The sequence below is a fragment of the Lepus europaeus genome, chromosome 8 (genome assembly GCF_033115175.1).
Source record: "Lepus europaeus isolate LE1 chromosome 8, mLepTim1.pri, whole genome shotgun sequence".
NCBI lineage: Eukaryota > Metazoa > Chordata > Mammalia > Lagomorpha > Leporidae > Lepus > Lepus europaeus.
In genome coordinates this window covers 130161214-130179464 of record NC_084834.1, presented here as the reverse complement: position 1 = coordinate 130179464, position 18251 = coordinate 130161214, and the positions used below count along the sequence as shown (strand labels likewise).

Below are 18251 nucleotides of genomic sequence, written 5' to 3'. Positions count from 1 at the left end.
CCTGCTCACTGGAGATCGGCAGCATCCAATAAGCAAGGGAATCCATCGCATCTTCAGCAGAGGGCCTACACATGAGAGGAAGCTCAGCCCTGTCCCTTCTCTGTGACAGCAGATACTGAATAGAATCTGATTTTACTGCTTGACACAAGGCTCAACTGTGTTTAACATCCATGGAAACTCAGTCACCTTAGATAAGCTCAGAAATAAAGCCACTGCCTGCAGCACCAGTGTCCCATATAGGTGCTGCCCCCCTCCTTTTCAAGTGCAGTGTCCTCGGCCCTCCTGACTTACCCTCCTCACACTGCTCAACATGCCAGCTTAGACATCCTTAAAAGCTCTAATGACCACCTCACTCTCCCATCTGAACTGTCAAACTGTTTCCCATCTGTTTACAGTACCTTCCCAGTTGGGTCTGGGAGGATGGACGGGTAGACACATGGGAGGGAGGGATACAGGAAACTGCAGGACACTGACCTGGAGATGAACCTACACTGCTGTCATGGGGTTCAGCCTCCCTTTTCTTGCTCCTCTGCCCTCAGCTGTTTGTTTCTCTATCTAGAATTCCTGTCTGGTCAGCTCCTGATTAGTCTCTAACTCATAGCAGGCACGGCCCTCTCTATCCTCCTCCTGTGGCCCAGCCTCCTAACCTTGTCTGTAAGAAGCACTCAACCAGTCACTTTGAGGTCCACAACTGCGTGATGGTCCTGCATCAGAAGTGCCACTAAGAGGACTCAGGGTGACAAGGTAATGTCATTCAAAAGGCAAGATCAACACTGGGTCCTTTCTGGGAGATGCTTCCTACGCCTGCTGGACAAGGGCTTCAGCACTGGCACCAGACGCAATGGCCCAGGCCTCTGCTGTGAAGTGGGGACTCCACAGGCCCTGGTACTACCATGTGGGGTTCTGTCATGAGCATGCCTGTCCTGAGGCCATCTGACAGAAGGCCGGCTCCACAGCCATCTCTGCCGCCATGGCTGTCCTGACCAGAGTCAAGGTCCCCATCTACTCCTTGGGGCAGACGTTCCTGATCTCATGCTGCTGCCCACGTGTTGACAACAGGCTCGAGCAGTCACTGAGAGAAGTAAGCCATGGTTGGCTTTCCACATGTCACTCTCGCATCTCAGGTGCCAGAGGATCAGCACAGGCACCACAGCAGGAAAAAAGGACCCTGTGAGGCCACAGCCCAGATGAGCCCTCAGTTCAGCCCAGATGCCAGGGAGATGATGACAACTGGAGCTTGATGTATACAACTTGGAAACCTTTGCCAGCTCTTTCTGTTCTCTGAGGGCTCCAAACCCAGACACAGGCCTCTGACCAAGCGAGGCAGCTCCACACTCACTCATGACCCTCCTTCCTTCCACCTCAGCTCCTCAAGCCATTTGTGACATAAGTCACAGGGAAACACAGCAGCAAGCCGGAGGCCTGACTGGTGACCTCATCTGGGAGGCACACAAACTGAAAGCTGCTATCTTCAAAACACACCCTTCAGACATGCTAACCTTAGAAATAATGATAATTGTCAAAATTCTCTTCACTATCTGACACTTACATTCTGATGAACCGTGAGTAGACAGTGACAGTAGTCACAGATTTTCAGATTATCTGAACTCTCAAATAGGTGTTACATTAAAACAGGCTAAATGTTTCAAATGAAATAGGAGGTGTTTTCTAAATTCAAGGCTGAGACCACAAACTGCATCTGATAAGTACCCTCAAGCTAGCAATGTCTTGCCGGTACTAAATAAAAAGCAGTAAGTTCCTGTTTAATGTTGATCTAAACCATCTATGTGAACATAAGTATTTAAGCTGTAATAACATAAGACACTTTGATTACTTCAATAACCTAGTGCTCCCTACAGTTCAGGACAACGTTCTGTAATAACATAAACTGGTTATCCACAGTCAGTCAAGGAAGAATTGGGGTCTCACAGATGTAAACAAATAGGGAGAAATGTTGAGAAAATCGTGTGTGGGCATGAGGGGCTCAGGTCAGGCCTGGGATCTCTGGAGAACGCAGGGATGGATGTGCGGTAGGCATGGCTGGTGGACACAGCAGTTGCCTTCAGAACAAATGCATCATGTGGAGAGGATCACTGTGTGTGATTTGGCTTTTGAAGACAAAAGTCAGACCAAACATACACGTGTCCTGGAATAGGCTGTGGCCACATCAACTCCTGGACAGAATTTCCACACCAAGCGCTGCAACCACAAGAGCAGCCTCTGGGACCATGGAGCTCTCGAGAGGGAGGGGCAGTCTCCCTGGTCAGCAGGTACTGACCGCCCTTTGAATCAAGAGGACTCTAGGAGTTGCCTACTACTTTTAAAGAGTGGGTTCTCTGGCTCCTTTTTAAATTGATCTGGATCTACAGCAACAATTTCCAAAGACAGCAAGAGAAGAATCATGAAACTGGGAACAGCAGTTTTGGTTGCCTACAGTTAAGATATAAATTTTGGCCTTTAATTCCACATAGGACTTACTGCTATAAAAAAGGGATTTGTATTGAAACACAACAATCTAGATGCTGACCTTTTGCAGTTTTAAATTTGGATGCCTGATGGTAAAGAGACACCATCTGAGGAAAGACTGATTTTGCTCTCGTAAGTGAAGATGTTAGTATTGGTTCACATTATATCAAATGATGTTCATATCAAATTATGCATCTGCTTGACAAATATTTAAAATATATTACTTAGTCATCTTCAAAAAGAGTAGTTTCTGTATTCTTCCTTGAAACAAACTTTAATACTGAAATAAATAACCTAATGATCTAGCTTGGTTTTGGATAGGCTTAAAGTACATGCATTCATACATTACTTTTATTTTTCATGTGTACGCAGTTGAGTCTTGGAAATGAACAGACATGAAGTGGAAGGGAACTCAGGCAACACCTCAATCCAAATATGTTAGTATTGTGATTTTTTTTTAAATTACCCATTTACTTATTTGAAGGGAAAAGAGTGATGTGGGAGCAGTGGATGGAGTAGGAAGAAAGAGGGAGAGAGCAAGAGAGAGAGAGATTGATTTTCAATCTGCTGGTTCAGTCTCCAAATGGCTGCAATGGCCAAGGCTGGTCCAGGATGAAGCCAGGTGTGCAAAGCTCCACCGAGGCTCCCATGTTGTGGGCAGGGACCCAAGGACTTGGGCCACTTTCTGCTGCTTTCCAAATTGCATTAACAGGGAGCTGGATCAGACATGGAGCAGCTGGGACTCAAAACTGGTGCTCCAATATCGAATGTTGGCATTGCAAGTGGCAGCTTAGCTCACTGAGCCATAATGTCAGCCCTCAGAATACACTGATATTTTTCAATGTTAAGACTACCAGACTGTATTTTCTATGTATATGTCATAGAACCTGACCAGACTAATTAATTTGAAGAAATATTCATTACCTTAAGCTCTTTCATGACATGCAAGTGTACCTGACCTTCACATCACCTCTTGATCTCCTAGGATAATCAACAGTAGTCACTAAAGGAAAACTATTCTCCTAAACACACAATCATCGATCACGTTCTTACATCTTACATGGAAGCCAAATGCTTAGAGATTGTTTTCCCAAAGGCCGGATTTTCCATATTTCTTCCCTAAGTATAAGATGTTGATGTCATTTAGCTTGAGGATTTTCTAGTTAATTTAGACAAAAACAAGGTTCAACATTTCTTTTGAAAAACAGTAATATGTGCTAATACTAAGATTCAATATGGGAGTAGGCATTTGACATACCAGTTAAAATGTTGCTTGGTATGTCTGCATCCCTTATCAGGGTATCTAGGTTTGAATCCTGGCTCTGTTTCCAATTTCAGCTTCCTGCTAATGCGTACCCTGGGAAGCCGAAGGTAATGGCTCAAGTAGTTCAGTTCTGGGCACTCATGTGGGAGACCTGGATCAAGTTCTGGGCTCCCAACTCCAGCCTGCCTCAGGTCTAGCTGCCTTGCTGGAAATGTTAATATCTGGGCTGGCACTGTGGCGTAGTGTGCTAAGCTGCCACCTGTGATGCTGCCATCCCACATGGGTGCCAGTTAAGAGTCCCGGCTGCTCCACTTCCAATCCGGCTCCCTGCTAATGCGCCTGAGAAAGCAGCGGAAGATGGCCCAAGTGCTTAGGCCCCTGCACCAACATGGGATATGCAGACAAAGCTTCTGGCTCCAGCCTGGTCCATCCTTGGCCATTGTGGCCATTTGGAAAGTGAACCAGTGGATGGAAGATCAGTACCTCTCTGTCTCTCTTTCTCTCCCTCTCTTTCTGTAACTCTTTCAAATAAATAGATCTTTTAAAAAAAGCTAATATTTGCCATATAGGAAGAAAATTAATGAAGCTTGAAATGGATTATATAAACTATGTGTCATATCTATTATGTACATGTGTCATATCTATGAGAGAGAGAGAGAGAGAGAGAGAGAGAGAGAGAGAGAGAGAGAGAAACCCATTTTCCATCTGCTGGTTCACTTTCCAAATGCTCACAACAGCCAGGGTTGGGCCAGAATGAAGCCAGGAACCTGGAGCCTGGAACTGCATCTGGATCTCCCACATTAGTGGGAGAGGTCCAAGTAGTTGGGCCATCTTCCACTGCTTTCCCAGGCACATTAGCAGGGAGCTTGATCAGAAGCAGAGGGACTGGAGCTGGCGCTGTGGCATAGCAGGCAAAGATGCCGCCTATAGTGCCAGCATCCCACATGGATGCCAGTTCGAGACCCAGCTGCTCCACTTCCAATCCAGCTCTCTGCTATGGCCTGAGAAAGCAGTGGGAGGTTACCCAAACCCCTGTACCTGCATGGGAGACCTAAAGGAAACCAACTGGGGAGTGAACCAGCAGATGGAAGACCTCTCTGTCTCTATGCTTCTCCTTCTCTCTTTGTGTAACTGTGACTTTCAAATAAATAAAATCAATCTTTAAAAAAATAAAAACAGAGGGACTCAGACTGGCACTATGATATGGGATGCCAGTGTCACAGCAGTGGTTTAACCCACTGTACCACAATGCTGGCCCCATTCTAATTATTATTATTATTATTTAAGATTTATTTATTTATTTGAAAGGCAGAGTTACAGAGAGGCAGACAGAGACAGATCTTCCATCTACTGGTTTACTCCCCAGATGTCCGCAATGGCCAGGGCGGGACTGGCCTGAAGCCAGGAACCAGAAGCCTCATCTGGGTCCCTCACATGTGTGGTAGGAGCCTAAGCACCTGGGCCATCTGCTGCTGCTTTTCCAGGCACTTTAGCAGGAAGCTGCATCAGAAGTACAGCAACTGGGATATGAACCAATATCCATATGGGATGCCAACATTGCAGCCAGTGGCTTAACCCACGCTATGCCACAATGTCAGCCCAGTTGTTATTATTATTATTATTATTATTATTATTATTACTATTCTAAAGAAGTGACTATACCTGTTTGGCTGAGTTACAGGGAAACCCTGTTATCATTTGTAAAAATGGAGTTTGACTTTACTGTACTTTCACCATAAACATACCAGACCTTTTCACACCTACTGACCTCTCTGGATAAAAATAAATTGTTCCTCTGGCTTACCTTGCTAGCTTTTTCTGAGCACCGGCTCAGATTTCAGGTCCTTTAAATGACTCCCCTAATTCCACAAAGTTAGCTCCTCCATCCTTTGTGAGCTAGCACCTGGTCCGCGTCATTGGTAACACTTAGTGACAGAATCTGTTCAGCACTCCTTAACCTACATACTCCCCATGAGTAAGCCTGGTACGAAAGCCATTTCTGTATCTCCAACAAATGGCCCTTATTCCAGATCCAACAGAAATGATGGCAGTGCATTCTGAAAGTTGAACACAAAAGCTGCTGATCTTCCCCACAAGTCAGTGAGCCAAGTGACTTTTGGAGCCTAAAGGAGATGCTAAATGTGGTCCATTTAAATCTACTGATCATCAGATTTCTCCTTTGTATTTACATCACCAAAAAGGTACTCTCTTATTCAAGGCTTCTCTTTCTCAACCACATGGATTAGGGTGATTTCAGGTAGGAAAACTGGTCTCCTTGACTTCCTCTACCTGGGAATTCCTGAGCCATCAATGAATTATTTCAAGTTGCCAGTGGATTCCAGAAACCAAACCAACACAGTGAGCCCCAAGATGACTCTGACCAGGAAGCCAGGGGGGCCTTCAGGATGACAAGATAGGAGGGGAGAGCCATCTGGTGGAAGTGGGGTGCAGGGGCACTTCTGTGAGGTCAGCCATTGGGATGCACAAGAGATTTACCAATGTGGCCCACTCATGGCCGACTGCTACTTCACACAACCACTTTTAAGAAAATGTTTTTTGGTTGTTGTTGTTAAGCCCTGACTATCCTAAGATGAAGAAATTCACTGGACATGAGAAGTCAACAGAATTTACACTCAAAACTCACAACTTCATGGTTGTAGGGCCTGGCACAGGGTCTTATGAAAACCCTTGTACTCTGACTTATTTTTATACTGTGTTTAAGTTGATGAAAATAACCAAATTAAAATTTTCATCCTCATTTCATGAATAATTTATATTTTATCCTGATTTCATGGGCAATTTATAAGACTCAGATAGTCCTAAAAAAGTTATACAAACTCCATGTGAAACCACATGTAACTACTAACTAAATTTATATTTGTATAAATACAAGAAAATTGGGAGGCTTACAGGTTCAATGACCCAAATTCTGTTGTTTCACAAAACCTAAGTCCTTGGGATAGTATGACTGGTCAAAGAAAAGTGTGACAGGGTCAGATGCACTCCTGGACTCAGGACCGACCAGTGTTAGGTCAGATGCTATTCCCGCAGAATCGAGCCTGCATCTTCCCCTTTCCCAAAGCCCACCCCAAAGCCTCTGGAATGTGGCTGCGCAGGGACAGCTTTGGCTCAGTGAAAGTTCCTACACCTTGTACATGCCAGGAAGTAGAGATACAAGGGAGAAGGGACAGTTGATGTCTGGACTTTATTCTGGTGTGTAAGATGGAGGCCTGGGATCCAGGTTTGCCCTGCCCTGTGCCTCTGCCTCCTTCTGCTCCTGTCGTGTTCATCTGTCTCAGATCTTCACTCCCGTGCTTGTCTGATTCCTGGATCTTGTTCTTCCGACTCTTTCTCATTTAATCTCATCCACCTGGGAACACACCCTGTGCTGAATGTGCCATCTGTTTATCAGCATGCTTCTGTTACTCAGTGCTAGCTGCACACCTCCCTGCTCTGCTGGTTGTGACCCACCAGTTTTCTCACCGCTGATTATCTGCCTGAAGAGGGAGGGATCAATGATACTCCTTAACTAAACTACTTTAATTAATCTTCTTCCCCAGTATTACCCTTATAGGATAAATAGCTCAAAGAAATTTAAATTCACTGAATCTTAAAATCTTCCCTTGTACAGATAAGACAAATATGAGGAAAAGGGGTCAGGAGCCAGGCAGATTATTTAACTAAGATGGAAACCCTAGATTCTGCTGCCTCCTGCTTCAGCCATCACAGGAGGTATATTTTTGCTTACCATCTTTCTATTTACTCGAATTACTGAGTTATAGCACAGACAAGCCCGACGATCACAAGATCAACTGAGGCTGCACATGTGGAAGGCTTTGAAATGAGGCAGTATTCTAAGAATGTTCTCTCTTGACCAGGTTCATGACTGTTAGAGGAAAACTCACCCAAAGCTCATGTGGGTCATAGGACTGAATGGTTTTCAGAGAGGCTGTGCCTCCAGCGCCTCCAGCTTCATTCTCACCCTTTGGTCAGAACACCTGTTTTCTTCTGTAGACATCTTAGCATCTTCTCCCCAGGCCTGCTGTTCTGATTCCTGGTCTGTCTTCACTATTAAGTAGACACTGCACTGGTCTCTTCAGCTTCAGGAAGCTCACATATGATTCCTCAGATAATCTCCTACCTATTCTTCTCAGTTGTCTCTCTCGAGAACTTCTATTGGTTGACTACTAATCAATATTTAATAGAAGTACTCATAAATCACTCTATTATTGTAACACATTCACCAAAGCTAAAAGTAGCATAACAGTCTACCAATATCTAGATATTCTTGTAATCCCTATTTCCTGTGAATATGCGCCAACAATGGTTTGGAAATTAAGTGACTATGTTTTAAGAAAATAAATGGCAATCAGAACAAATGTGTTACCCTTTTTCTTTTCTCCCTTTCTCCTCCATTCCTGCCTAGGCAGACTAACAGTCCTTGTAGATATCACTGATGAATTACTTCAAAATTAATACTGAATTAATACTGATATTCTGTATCCACTTAGTATCTAATCAAACAAACATCTAATCTTTATGCCAGTCAGTTCACTGAGATAGAGAAGAATCCAGGTACCCAACAACATAAAACACAACCACACAAAACTAGGTCCAGTCTTTTGAAAACAAACACAGGCCTTCTTAGGTGGCCCAAGATGCAGGAATTTGTGCCCATGTCAAATCTTTTATTTAGACATTGATAGATGATAGATCTGGAGGCAAATGGTCTAAATGGGGCCATCTTGAGTACATGGTGAGAAACCCTCATGAACACCCTCACCTAAATGGACAGATGGATAAGCTTTGCCATAATTAAAGGTTTTAAATCTCTTTTCCATAAATCAGCAAAGCAAGAAGAAAAAACTGCTAACTCTAAGCTTGCCACACCCTGAACAAGTGTGATGTGCAGGGTGATGGCCCTGACACACATGGGCTGGCTACATCTGGTGAAAACCTACATTCCTATTAATCAAGGAGCAGGGATGCTTACCTGTCCATCACAGTGGCCATTCCTGAAGGGATCAGAAAATCACAGACCAGAATTTTCTTCATCTGAGACAAAATGCTAAACAGTATCCATAGATCTGAAAACTACATGCCTTTGAACTAAGGCCTCCTCTGTCCAAATACCCTTAAAGAATGGAGTGCAGCTCACACAGACAGAACCTTGGAACCATGCTTTCAGGTCATGCTTCCAGAGGCCACGGACTTCAGTTGGGGTTTGTTGCTAGAACAAAAGTCACAACCATTTTTCACACAAATGATTTGCTTTCAGCACAAAAACCAAGTCAATGCTGTCAGACCCCCTTGTGGTTAGGAACTTCAGTGGTGTCCTGACAGCTGCCTTATAGATTATTTGGATAACTAATCACTCAGCTAAGTTCACCAAAACCTGAATAAAGACTTGGCTCTAGCTGGCACTGGGCCAGCTTGTAGTCATACAAGTTTGCAGCAGACACGCTTCATCAGCACAACTCATACGCATGTTTGTTAGTCCAGGACTATCGCCCTCATTAGGTAGAGCAGGAAATGACAGCCTGAAGAACTTACAAAAGGCTGGGGCTGGTGCTGCAGCTCACTAGGTTAATCTTCCACCTGTGGCAGCAGCACCTCATATGGGCGCCGGGTTCTAGTCCCGGTTGCTCCTCTTCCAGTCCAGCTCTGCTGTGGCATGGGACGGCAGTGGAGGATGGTCCAAGTGCTTGGGCCCCTGCACCAGCATGGGAGACCAGGAAGAAGCACCTGGCTCCTGGCTTTGGATTGGCGCAGTGCCGGCCGTAGCGGCCATTTGGGGGGTGAACCAACAGAAGGAAGACCTTTTTCTCTGTTTTTCTCTCTCACTGAATATAACTCTACCTGTCAAAAAAAAATAATTTATAAAAGGCTACACAAAGTATGTAGCAAGGGAGGAGGCATTCTTTGTTTACAGAGAGGCTAGATAACAAGGGTCAATTAATGACACTGTAAAGTTGAGATTTCCACAGGAAGAGGGTTGCACAATGACTTGAACAGCCCTCATTTTGACTGCTGAGAAACAGTTTTTTAATTTTTAATTTTTTTTCTCTTCTTCATACTATATGTTGAACTCTTTACTTAACAGAGTTAATCATATGCATATAAAGTAATTTGAAAATAGATCTTAGTAAAAAATAAGAGGGGGAATAAGAGAGGGAAGAGAAAGTTTGTAACTGTAAAGCTGCATAGTTCTGCATATAGCCCTATGGAATTACTTCTATGGGTACAGTTTAAAAATTTGTCATGGGACTCCAAATCCCATTAAGCTGGGTGGTAAAAATGCCATCTTAAGTGTTAAAGTGATCATATTAAGTGTTAAAGTGAACATGTAGATAAGATTAAGTGTTAAAGAGATCATATAAATAGTATCAAGTGCCTGGTAATAATAATAGAATTAAAAAGGAGGGAATGTCCAACATGGGAAGTAGTCCACACAGCAGACTCATAGACAATCACTTTAAGTAACATTCTGACCTCAGAATCAGCTCTTAAGTAAGCATTCAGATGTGGCTGAAAAGCCTATGAGAGCATTCCAGACATGGAAAGCCAAGACAGTGTGGCAAAATAATATCCTGCATGAAAGATCTGAGAGTGGGACCCCCGTGGAAAGAAGGGGCCATCAGAGAAGTTTGTGCTTTTTTCTGAAGGGAGGACAGAACTTCCACTTTGCTTATGGTCTTATCTAAATACTGACATAGTCTGTGGTCACAAAAGACTACCATAGCTTTGGCAGCTAATGGCAAGAGCTTCGGGTGATCACTGACATCATAAATAAGAGTGATAATTGCTAATTAACAACAGAAGTCACTGTGTACTTACTCCCCATGTAGGACCTCAATCCTTAATGAGTTGTACTATGAGAATTAACTGCAAAACTTGTTCTCAAACAGTACTTCATACATTGTGTGTGTGGGTGCAAACTGTTGAAATCTTTACTTAGTATAGAGTTGGTCTTCTGTATACAAAGTTAATTAAAAATAAATCTTAATGAAGAATGGGATGGGATGGGAGAGGGAGTAGGAGGTGGGATGGGAGTTGGGGTGGGAGGGTGGGTTTGGGGGGGAAGAAACACTATATTCCTAAAGTTGTACCTATGAAATTTGCATTCATTAAATAAAAACTTTTTTTTTAAAAAAGAGGCTTGCTAATAGGTAGATGCCCAAGTAGAGGCCTGAGGAGGCAGCAAGAACAGCAGGAGTAGGAAGTGGGCTCTGCCTGGTTGACCAGAAAAAGGGGGTCAAGGACACTCTGGTGCAACAGGTTAGAAAGGCAAACTACTCCACTGAAGTCACCTTGATGAATGGAGGAGACTCCATAAGCCTTTACAGGGCAGTGTAGGGCTAGTGCCGGAGGGTCGATTTGGGGGTAACTGTGAATGGCAGGCAGGATTCTGGGGGTTCATGAGTTTATAGGAATGGCAATAACAGACATTTGGAGGGAGAGAAGAGGTAGGAGTGAGCCCCCCACACAGCAGGAGGGCAACAGATGGGCTGTGCATTCAGACAGCTGTGTAAAGCGTATTCTTGTCTCAGTGTCTTAGATACCCTCAGGATCCCTCAACTCCTTTCCTTCTGCCTTTGTCCCAGCTGGGTCCACCGTGCCTGCTCTGCTAACGGTCAAACCTCCTGGAGGTTTGACCTATGTGTTACAACAGCGCCAGAGGACACCGGCTGGGCCCGGCACTACTATGAGTGAGAACACTGCTGGGGAGGGAGATGGCCAGAACCCCAGTTAAGGGAGCATACAGACAGGGCAGACTGCACACCAGCGTGCACAGGAACATGGAGAGGTGCACTCATGGTCAGAATCTGACTACCAGCAGAGCTCAGGGAAACTACACAGTTCACATAAGACCCTGGGGACGGTCCCAGGGAGGAGAAATGGGGAGATGACCCTAAGAACGACTGCCTGGGTATGTGGAAGAAACATCCAGAAGTAGCTGCACAGGCAATGGCTCACTTGCTGAGATGATGCACTGGGAAACGCAAACACTGTGATCAGACAGAAAGCAAGGACCACCACTGTCACAATCATGGCATCTGTAACAACCAACAGCAACACAGGTGCCCTGTGGAACACATGGAAGTGACTTCCAAAAACGTCATGAAGAGATGTAAGCAGTTACTGGCCTAGGCTATTATTTAAATTACTTGGGCTTTAAACATACTTGTAGCAAAACAATTCATGAAATGGAATGGAAGGAGGCATTTGAAACCCCAGGGAGGGCAGGGAAGGTGACAGATCACCTGGAGGCAGTGAATGGGTACCAATGTGGAATGGTTTCTGCAGGGAGTCTGACTGGGTTCCTTGTGTTATTCTTCCAAGTAGAATAAACTGGTGAGGGGACACTCATGGGATTCCTGGTTTTCCCAAACAGCACTGTCACCCAGGTGGCAACACAAGCCTGAAGGGTCAGAGATAGCAAGTGCTGAGAAGGAGGTTCTGACTCTTGTTACCCTGAGACCATGCCAAGGCCAGAGCCAAAGGGCTTGGACATTGGGAAGGAGACAAGACAAGGAGTGAGCCTCAGCCCATCCCACACACCCTCATCTTGGGCATAGGCATGGGTTGGTGTGGCACTGAATGAGCCTGGCACCTCTCCAGGGTGCATCATTGTTGGAGAGACCATCATGGACTCACCATCCTCCAGAGGAGAGAGGGCTGAGGTCTCAAAGGCTTCTGCCCGAGTGTTCATCAAAATAGGAAGAACCGGAGCCCCTCCGGAGGTGATGGGCCCCGGGTGTATGGACAAACCAGGAGTGCTTTGTTGTGATGGAGACTAACCTGGAAACTAGGCAATAGGACTGTCAGCCCCTGTCAATCTGTGATGTTCACAAAAAGTTCATAAAGCACATTATTATAGTGAAAAGAGTAGGCGCTATTGTGACATAAAGACCAATACTAGAAAATGTCACAAAGAAATATAATAGTTAATTAAGGCTTCAACAATCTATCAATTTACAGATTGGTAAATATGGCAATGACTGAAAATGACAGAGCTCTTAAGAAATACAAGACAACAGGGACGTCTTAAGACTCCTAGGCCATAGGCAGGCAGGGTCCCTTTGAGGAATCCTGAGACTTTCAGGGCAGACTCCTCTTTGCATTGGTCTGTCTGTGGCACCAGCCAGGGCCCTGAGGAGAGTGCAAATCAGCCAAGGTATTATGTGGTTTAATCATTACTTGGGATGTGACCTTGTCATCAACAAATGGGCTGCACAAATAAGACAGAACTGTGTGGGTAAGAAGCATCCAGTCCCAAGCATTGGAGTGCAGCTGGCGAAAAGTGCTAGTCTAGAAGGACTAACAAGGAGAGATGGGAGAACACCTGTGAACTGATGTACTGAAAAGATGCTTGTAACTCATAGAGGAAGATTAACAATTCACTTAAAGGTGTTGTTTAAAAATGTATTTAATAAAAAGAAGGACCTACATATTGTGCTTCCTAGTAAAATATATTTAAGATGGGTCAAATATTTCAGGTACAATAGTCAAAGATAAGGAACCATAAAAGGATGGATTATATGCTTATTATTATATCTAGTCTTACTGGTTCTATCAGGAGTTGTCATTTCTGCTTGGTTCATTCTACTAGAGGGATGTCTTTCCTTATTGAGTCATAATAGCTTACTGAATTTTAAGGAAATTAATGTATCTACCATGTAATGGGCAAGTATCATTCCCTGTTTTGTTCCTTTGTTTTGCAACTTGTTCACACTGGCCTTGCCATAAAGAAACTTAGAAATTACCTTGTAGTCAACACCGTCAGTTACAGATGTTAGACCCAATTTCCCTGAAGGACAATTTTCTTACAGGAAAATATGAGATAAGTTATCTATATACAGTGAATAGGGGAAAATCTCCTGTAACATATTAAGAGCAAAAATAGTTTATAATACGGTATATAAAATATGGCACAAATGACATAAAGTTGCATATGCACACATAGCATGCCCAGAGAGACTTTAGTAGCTGCTTCCTAACGTGCCTCTCATTGGTGGCCTGCAGTAGTTTCACTTCCGTGTGTCTTCTATGATGTCTGACTTTTTAATGACAAGCATTTTTGTGGCCAAGAAAAACAAAACACTTTTGTTTTTGAAAAAAAAAAAAAAAAAACACCAAAGATCAAAGCACACAGAAAATGAAGGACACTCTTTCCTAGAGATGCCTGTTTTTGAGTTCATCAACATTGAATCCCCATTTCTGTGTAAATTTGTAAATGTAGGGTATCTGTGCAGAGGCCCAAGAACATGGTCTGTGGCCATGGTAGGCACAGGCACTGATGCTCACCTGAGGCAAGCTCTGTCTAACACCTTCAACTCTCACCTCAGGGAAAGCACTCAACATTGCAGTCCTTCTTTTACCCTCCCTCAGCTGCTGCTGCCACCAAGGAGAAGGGGGAAATCTCTCCCTTCAACTTAGCTGATGAAACATCAACGTGTCTCGTGGGTTCCACCTTGGAAGCATCTTCAGCCAGGCCTTTATTCCCTCTACCTTTCACAGGCTTCAGGCATCTCTCTCTTTGGCTCTGCCCCAGAATGATCACATCTGGACACAAACCTGGTCTTGACTCTCCATGGACTCACAGTGGGGCCTGGCTCCACGTGGTTATGGGACCAAACCAGGCATTTCCATCCAAAGCCTTGAACCATTGGTACAAAATCATTTACCACCTGCTCATTCATCTTCTCAGCCCAAGCCATGCTGACCACACTTTATCTGCTGCTCCTGAACACAGCATGTTTTCTTGACACCTCTGTCTTGTTAGCCCCTAAGCAGTCCTGCTCCCATTTGCAACTAGATCCCATGCCTCTGCTCTGCCTCCTTCAACACTCACAGACTGAGTTCCCACTTTCCTGTGTTGTACTCTCCTAGTCCTATTACTTATTTACTAAGGAATTTACTAAACTTTTATAGTTTGCTAACCTCATTGCTTACATGTGAAATGCCCCCACCAGAAAGAGTTCCTTAAAAGGGTCCTATTTGCCATCCTCATATTACACTGCCAAACACAAACACAGAAAAAGGCATTTAATCAAGAGAATCAGTGTCAAGCCCTGATTACTATGCCTACTTCCAAAAAAGGATGCAGCCAGAAAAGGATTGAAGGATTGAAAGGATTGAATCTAAAAAGAATGAATCAAGCAATGAAGACCTGGGGAAAGTTAACTATCAAGAGCGATGATCGGTTTATCCTTCCGACAAAAAGGCCGGGCGGTGCGCGGAGTTAGGCTCTTCAGCCTCCTGAGACTGTGAAGCTCCATGGGCTGGGGCCGCAGGGCCCCAGGGCGGCGCCCTAGCCTAAACCATGGCTCGAAATGCAGAAAAGGCCATGCTGGCCTTAGCAAGGTTTCGCCAAGCCCAGCTGGAAGAGGGAAAAGTAAAGGAACGAAGGCCCTTCCTTGCTTCGGAATGTACAGAGCTGCCCAAGGCCGAGAAGTGGAGACAACAGATCATTGGAGAGATTTCTAAAAAAGTGGCACAGATTCAGAATGCTGGTTTAGGCGAATTCTGAATTCGTGACCTGAATGATGAAATTAACAAGCTGCTGAGAGAGAAAGGACACTGGGAGGTCCGAGTGAAGGAGTTGGGTGGTCCTGATTATGGGAAAGTTGGCCCTAAAATGCTGGATCATGAAGGGAAAGAAGTCCCGGGAAACCGAGGTTACAAGTACTTTGGAGCAGCTGAAGATTTGCCTGGTGTTAGAGTTGTTTGAAAAAGAACCTCTCCCTCCTCCCGGGAAGACACGTGCTGAGCTCACGAAAGCGATCGATTTTGAGTATTATGGTTACCTGGATGAAGACGATGGAGTTATTGTGCCTTTGGAATAGGAATACGCAAAGAAACTCAGAATCCCAGTGTGGCTGTCATACGCTAGGAGATTGGCTTTTGACCGATGACAAGATCAGACATTCCTTATTATTTCAGTCACACCAGAGAATCTTAGATCTTACAGTATCACTGTAATAGATTATATAACATTACACAGGACAGCATTCCTATGGATGTGCCAGGACAGTGAGCAAAACAGTGTTCCTGCCAGATAAATGACTTAACATGCTAAATAAGGTTGTTGAGCATTTTCCCCAGAAAAACTGCCAAAAAGAACGCTTTCTTCTGTCATACTCTATAGTGGGTTGTTCTATCTGTATCAGGCCAAAGGTTTACTGGCCTAGTGAAAGCAGCACACACTACACACGACAGTAAGAGGAGAGGAGCACGCCCTGTAGAAGGGAGAGCACAAGCCCCTGTTTACGTCTGTTTATCCAGGAGGGGCAGAGCCTAGAACAAAATCCAACAGGTGCATTTAGCACTGAGATTTAGGCTTGACAATAGTACTTCCTCATCCTACAGCTCCCTGCTACCCACTCCTAACAAAGCTTAGAATAATTTAGGTGCTGTTTTTGTTCTATTCAATGATTCTCAAAGAATGAGAGAAAGACAGGATGGAAGGAGAAAAGTGACTGACACCTAGGTCTCTGTCATTGCTTCATCACAGATACACAGGCCCTGAACAGCAAACTGACACTCCTAATGAGCCCCAGAGTTCTGTCTTTCACAACGCACTGGGTCAGGTACTCAGTGATGAAACAAAGGAAGTGGTCCTGGCCTGAGGAAACTCAGGACAGGCACTTCCTGGAGGAGAGTAGCTGGGCCTCAGGGCCCAGGAGCACCAGAAGGAGTCCAGACTTGATGGTAAATACCAGCTCTGCCATACATTCTGGGTGATGAGGTCTGGGTGATGAGGTCTGGGGACACTGGCCTGAGTCACCCATAGCTGGCACCTGAAGAACAGGGCTGTGTGGGTTCCAAAGTAAAAGCTGGGGAGCAACTGGTGCTGGGACTGGCACAGAGATGTACAAGTAGATAAAGGAACCAATCATTGTCTCCTGCAGCTTTCTAGAAGTTACCGTTGAACTTATTCCTTAGTTCTGGGTATTCAAGATGAAAGTCAGAGACTGGAAGTGCTTCCTTGAAAACAGTAACAATCTGACCTTTTCTTCTGTTCCAGCTTCAGCTCTCACATTCCCTTTGCTTAAAACTGAAAAGTAAAGATTAAAAACTCTTCCTTATCATCCCTTTGATGTCTCTCTGCCTGCTTTCACAGGACCCTGGGGTACAGTCAGAAAAAGTGAGGAAGCTCCAGGCTCATGGGGCCTGGCCCAGAACTAGCCGTTGCGGCCATTTGCAGGATGAACCAGTAGATGGAAGATCTATCTCTCACTCTGCCTTTCAAATAAGTAAATCAATCTTGAAAATAAAAAGAAGAAATGAAAACGTGAGGATATCTTGGACCCTGCCTCTTCTTGTGGCAGACTTCTTCTCTCAGATTCCCAGGAAGGCACCCTAGCCTCACAGGGGCTCAGACACAGGGCTCTCGCTGAATATTCTTTCATGTTGGAAAACAGATGTGGGCAACACAAGGAAGCAGTGGACACTAGTACCTTTTCTCCAACTCAACCCTTTCAAATGCCCTCAAACGAGCCACCTCATGGGTTACAATGAGAAAGAATATATTTAAATCTATACATCGTAAAACATCCAGTGGAACTGAGAGGAGTCAGATGGGTTAATGCAGTCAGGGAGGTCCCAGTGGAAACTGAGGGTGCAAAATCTTTATCAAGGTAAAAGTGCCAGCCTGCCCACTCCTTGAAAGCTTCCAGTTTTATCATGAGAACAGCAAGGGAGTGAGGATTCCTTCTGAGCTCCCAGTTTACTATAAAGCAAATTAGGTATCCCACCCTTCTGATGGTGCTTTTGCTTTATCATGAGCAAGCCAGAGGGTAAAACATTGTGAATCAGGTCTTTTCATGGGTCTTGTCCCGGCCTTGTAACTGAATGTTAAGTTTTTTTTTCCCAAAAAATTGTGCCTAAATACTCCAGTACCACTGGCCTCTTTGGGTTTTTTCCTCTCTTGGGGGCCCCTCCATGCTGCTCTGGCTGGAGGTCTCTGACTCTAATAAATCTTGCTTTTAAATCTCTCTGCTTGTCTGCTTGGAAATTCTTCTTCCATGTGAGATAAAGAACCGAGGTAATAATATTTTCTCCGCCACTGGTTCACACATAACAGAACCATTTGGAGGTGAACGGTAAGAGCTGAAAGTTAAAAGACCGACTTCCCACTCAGGATTTGATGGATAAGTTGTTCATAATGCTGTTCTGAAAAACTCGTCAGCATTTTCAGTTCGCACTGACTTATTAAGGTGAACCAATAGTTGCTGTGGCAGAAGCCTCTGGGCCTCTGCCCCAGAAGTACACACTGGGAAGGTAGGGCAAGTCACCCCTATGGCCTGTGAAGGGCTCTCCAGGAAGTAAGGGAGATCAGAAATGGGTCAATACCACACAGATCTTGGAGTATCAACAGACTGAGTGTTTCCTCATGCTCTTGGCTCACCTATTCCTGTAACTCCCATAGCAGCCTCTGAAAAAGACCTGCCCACACTGACTACTCCCAGGAACTGGGCAACAGAGAAGTACATGAACCAACAGGAAGATTTTTGCC

At 44.6% G+C, this 18251-nt stretch overlaps 1 protein-coding gene and 1 pseudogene across 5 annotated transcripts in view; one reads left to right on the top strand and one right to left on the bottom strand.

Moving 5' to 3' along the window:
- ERICH1 (glutamate rich 1) overlaps window positions 1–18251 on the bottom strand; it is a 97715-nt gene that overhangs the window by 32025 nt on the left and 47439 nt on the right. The gene's annotated exons all lie outside the window — the stretch shown is intronic.
- Window positions 15031–15648, top strand: LOC133765798 (pre-mRNA-splicing factor ISY1 homolog; annotated as a pseudogene).